The sequence below is a fragment of the Neolamprologus multifasciatus genome, chromosome 18, assembly GCF_963576455.1.
Source record: "Neolamprologus multifasciatus chromosome 18, fNeoMul1.2, whole genome shotgun sequence".
Lineage (NCBI taxonomy): Eukaryota > Metazoa > Chordata > Actinopteri > Cichliformes > Cichlidae > Neolamprologus > Neolamprologus multifasciatus.
In genome coordinates, this window is record NC_140456.1 from 31,328,817 (window position 1) to 31,334,635 (window position 5,819).

Here is a 5,819-nt window from a genome sequence, read left to right on the forward strand (position 1 = left end):
GAATTCTGGTTGTGCTTACTGACCTCGATCGCCCTCATAAATCTGACAAAAAATGTTTTAGTTCGACTTTGGTAAGCTACGAAGCTGCACCGCTTGATGGATTGTCGGAGCATTACGGCTACTGTAATCAGGAGCCTTGTAGAGTAACACGTACTATGCTTCAACATAATATTACTGTATTGTGTGTGTATGAGGACCCCAAAAATAGCACCTGTTAAGAGACATGCTTACGAAGCAGATTTCAAATTCAAGGCTATCAGTCAGTAAACATGGGAATAAAGCAGCTGAGAAGACGAAGATTTGGATTTGTGGAAGAGGAATGAACCGAAAAAGTAAGTGAATTTTATGTGTTACAACTGAACAATGTTGAGAGTTATTGTGAATGAGTTGAATAAAGTTTGACTTATCTGACTGTTTAGTTTCACTTAATACGCATTATGGTCCGAAAAATATGGTAATTGAGTTTTACTTATGTAGTGCAAATTCACAACAATAACTGCCTCAAGGCTCTTTACTTTTTTAACACCTTCAGTTCTAGAGAGAAAACTCCACAAATTTGATGATCCCCTACTAATAATACTTGGCGATAGTGTAAAGGAAGAAACCTCAAGCAGAACCACACTTGGTGAGGAGTTGGTAGTTCAGGAGAAAGAGAAGACAAAAATCTATCTTGTAGGTCAGAAAATGTGCATAGTTAGATTCAGCAGGTCATTAAAAATGCTATTATGCTATAGTGCTAGCAGGGTATAGTGACATAGTGTTGTGCCCAAGCAGCCGTTACCAGTATTACCAGTATTACCAGTTAACAACATGATCTTTATCAGTAGAGAGAGATTGACACAGACCAAGTGGAGCCCCACAGGCAACTCCATTTTCCCAGTGGCCACAGTCTTAGCAGGACAACAAAACATTGGAATGGTCTTCCAATTTCCACGATCAAGTTAATTTAATCATCCATGGGAAACACTGGACTGAGTCTGATCTTCATTGTCTTGAAGGAAGACGAGGCTAATGAATGTGATTTTAACATTTGGTAAGACAAATAAGGAAGCATAAAAAAACAACTACTTCACTTGTTAACATCTACCAGGTTGTTGGTAGGTTTGAGTTGGGTTGTGTTTTCAAAAACATCTATTTTTCAAATAAACTCTTCTTTTGGCTTTTTGGCCATATAGTTCTTTTGTTATAAATCTGTTATAAATACATCAGTTTAGGTATGCTGTATAAGCAATGTTGGGGAGTAAAGGAATACATGTACTGGCGTTACGTATTTACAATACAAAATATGAGTAACTGTATTCCATTACAGTTACAGTTTAAAAAGTTGATATTCCGGATACAGTTACTTTGTTGAAATAAAGGGATTACACAGCGGTCTTTTTCTGTTTATATGTTAAGCTATGCCCTCCCTATATTTGGTAATTCCACGCCAGTGGAAATTTTTAAAAATTATTGTTCAAAAAATTATTTAATATGAAGGCAATAGGCAGAGTGCTACAGGTATAGCCCTAAAGAATGTAGCGTCATGGGCAGTGTAGCCCAGTTGTAAGTAAGCTGCTAAGACTCAACTGTACACTGTGTTTGTGTTTTTCTCCGAAACAATAAGTACCGTTGGAGCAGCCTTTCAACACTTCTCTCTGTCTCTCGCTAGCAAAGTTGACCCAGACAACAAAGTAAAGCTAGTTTTTTCGGCTACGAGCCCGACACGAACCTGACGTATTGGCCAGAGGTCGCTTTACTACAGTTCAGAGCCGAGGACCTGTTTTATATACGCCCGGAATAGTTTTCTATATGAGATCGCTTCAAAAAGTGCAGCCTTACCTAATGTCCACCTACTGTTACTCATTTATATTAAGATTTAAAAATCTAGTTTGTATTGGTATGGTGAGTAACCTTCAGTAATAGTAATAAATCACACAGCAATAGTACATTCATGTAGTTGTAAAAAGTTTGACAATATATAAAGTAATCCAAAGTATTCAGAATACGTTACTCTCATGGAATATGTTACAAAATACATTTTGGGGCATGAATTCTGTAATCTGTAGTGGAATACATTTTAAAAGTAACCTTCCTAACACTGTTTATAAGTGTAAATTCCATCCCTTAATCCTAGCCCTAATAAAATGTCACTGGTGAAGGGTTTACTGAGTCTAGCATAATATTATGAAACAATAACTGAATGCAAAGCGTATTGATTGCATTTAAAATATCTTCTAGGAGCTGTAACTAAGTTCGACAAAAAAATTTAGAAAAAAGTTTGAATTACAGTGAATTACAGAAATGCATTTCATATGAAAGGGAACACACAAAAAAGCCTGAAGTTGTAGGACCCTCTTATATCAGTGTGCATATTCTTGTTCTGATGAGTTTTTTGTTTACTACTAATCAGTTCAGTGCCATAGTATCAGTTCTTTGCCTCACCTCTCTGTCACCTTGACAACTAGCAATTACTTTAAAATCATGTGGACCAATTTATTCTTCCCTTTCTGCAACACACACACACTCTTGTTATATCGGCGTGTGTGCAAGTGTGCGCGAATAGGGCAACCTGTCAAAACGGAGTAGACCTCATCGTCACATTGTTGTCAATGCAAACTGACGGGCTGTCACCAACACTATCCCTTCTCCCTCTCTACTTACTTTCTCTCTCCAAGCCCCGTGGTGTGTGGTGATCACATATAGACAGCAGCCAAATAGAAGCTTGAGTCTCTCTGCAAATACATATTAATGCACAGTGGGCTGGTATTGGATTTTTTCAACACTTTTCAAGTCTTATTGACCTCACTTTAAGCAATTTAACATGAAAGCCCACATTCACTCATTCATGTATGCATTCATAAAGAACACATGATGAGTAACTCAGGGTTCAGTGGCTTCAGATTTATCTTGGTTAAAGCTGAAACATTTATTAAATCCCCCCCCCCCTCCCCATTCTAGCCAAACTTTATCAGGTATATGGGCAGAGTCACATACTTGCTCTCCAGTCTGTCTCTTGGAAACAGGTCAAGGCTACTTTTTCTGACAGTTAACATTTTTCAGCATTTTCTGTCATTTTAAGCCATTTTACCATCATCTGCACTTCCTGACCGTTTGACAGATAAGTAGTGAAGATGCTGGGACACACTTTCGACATATTCACTAGTAATGATTTTATTTCTGCCATGGCAGCAGAACAATTAACATACCTTGGGAAAATCCTGTAGGTTAACTTGTGCTAAGGGAATTTTCAGATAAAACAGAGCAATACAAACTCATAAATTTTAGCCGTGACTTGGCCTGATCACAACCGATCTCAGCTTATGTCTTTTATGATCTGCTTGGGTTCGCTGGAAATTTGGATCCCGAAAAAATTTACAGGAAACAAGAGTGTAAGCAAAATGGAAAAAAAGCCATGAATGATACCTGCTGTCTTGTGTAAACACTAAAAATTAATGAAAATTTGTCAATGGGCCACATAAAGACGAGTTGGGTTGTTAATACTTGAGAATCATGCCATCATGTCATTTGGAAGAAAGTTTTTAGCTCCTTATGATCAATGTTGAAGAACTTATCTGAAGAGATGGATGAAGACAGTGCGCTATTTGTTAAAAAAAGGGTAAATATTCATTTATTCATTTGTTTTTTGTTGTGCTTCTTGCTGGTTTCCCCCACAAAACACAGATGAATGAAACAGAGTTGTCCTATAGTTTTAAGTCTATTAGAGCAGCAGTCCCCAACCCCCAGGAACAGACTGGTACCAGTCGTTTGGTACCGGGCTGCGAGAGTTGATACTCGGGTATTAAATCTATGGTTTTCATGGTTTTTATCATTAACTCGGTTTCCCTGGGTCTTTTCCCGTGTTGTAGTTGTGTGTCTTATTTTGAAATAAATATTTACGCGTTACCACAGCGACCAGAGAGCATTAGGGGGCAGAGAGGAGGATGTTACTCTCAATGTTGCTGGTGCCAGTGTTGCCAACTTAGCGACTTTGTCGCTATATATAGTTTTCAGACCCCCTAGCGACTTTTTTCTAAAAAAGGTCGCTAAAAAAAGACGTGAAAGCGCATATCACTTTTACTCTCAACAAGCAGCGGGTGCTGTAACGCAGTCAGTTCTTCTTTTACTCTTTTACTGTTATGCTGTTTTGTGGATCACAAGGTTTAAAACTACTTATAAACACACACACACAAAGTAACTCCACCAGAGTGCCTATTTCGGGTCACTTTTGCCGGTCCAAGCCCGGGTAAAGGAGCAGGGTTGGAATTGTGACATTAAAAAAACAATAATTGCTAAAATAAATTTAATTTGTAGTTCTAAATAAACTCTAAATGCATTTAGGACATTTTTTACTCACTTTATGTCTCTTCCATGATGTTATTTCTCTCTCCAACAACATAGATTACAATTACATTAGCATGACCAATTATGCAAATTAGGTGATGACATCATTTAGCGACTTCTAGCGACTTTTAGGACAGCCAATAGCGATTTTCCTTACTGAGGAGTTGGCAACACTGGTTGGTGCATTTCAGGAGGACGCTAATAAAGTTACACAATTACAAAGTGAATTTTGCATTTACTATTATATATATATATTCACAAAATACCACAGTTTTTGTCTTGGTCGTATCCTTTTATTTTGTTGTATTTATCCGCGACACCTTAAAGGCCGGTCCATGAAAATATTGTCTGACATTAAACCTGTCCGTGGTCCAAAAAAGGTTGGAGACCGCTGTATTAGAGGGTCAATTATTGTACTGCAATTAATGTAATATTTATACTAAACTAAACAAGTTCATGATTTTCTTCAGGACTGCCAGTGACAGTGATCTGATAGACCTTACCTCCACTAATTCAAATCTCACAACTGGACCTCAGCACTGTGTTTGTGCTGTTGCCCCCTTTTGGAGAATTTTAATGGACTTATCTGATAACAGTGTCACTTTCTCTGTAGCACAATCCAGCATGTTCTTGCTTCCATTTTTGTGAGTAAAATTTGAGCGTTTCATTGGTATATTAGCACAAATTAGGCATAACAAATGCTAACTAAGCTTGCTAGCGTTAGCTGATAACTAGCACTTATTAGCTGATAACTAGGCCTGCTGACTTCTGGCAAAAAAAAAAATGTAATCAAATTAAATTTAAAAAATTTAAAATAAATAAAAGACTGGCCAACCTGTCACTGTGGTGACCTCTTTTATTTACAGTTTTTGGAGTACATAAAATTTTTGTGCTAGCGCTAACAGATTCTGATGAACAGAGACCACAGAGACGCACAATAAATGTTGAGTTATCCTGGAATTACTTACGTAGATGCAAACCTCAGTTTGATATTTGAAATCAGTGAATAAATAAAATGAATACATCAAATTGTATCTATTGGGCTGTCCCTCCCTGAGCCTGGTTTTCCTGTTAAAATTGAGTTTTTTCTTCCCACTGTTGCCAAAGTGCTTGCTCATAGGGGGTCATATGATTGTTGGGTTTTTCTCTGTATGTAACATTGTAGGATCTACCTTACAAAATACAGCGCCTTGACTGCTGTTGTGATTTGGTGCTGAATAAATAAAATTGAATTGAATTGAATTTGCTGCACTGTGCTTTTCTATGCTGAGTAAGATGAACACATGGAAATGCTACCAGTCTCTATCTCTACATACATTTTAAAATAGAAGCGTCAGTGCCGCCCTGTCATACTGACTGAGTTTTACCTTCATAGAAGCACAGGTCAGAGCTGGAGTTGGGTCATTTTCCATTCAGATTATCTCAAAATGCTTCACTGCAAACCTCAACTAATTTCCTGTCACACATATTCCCTGTCAGCCATCTGAGTGAAGATG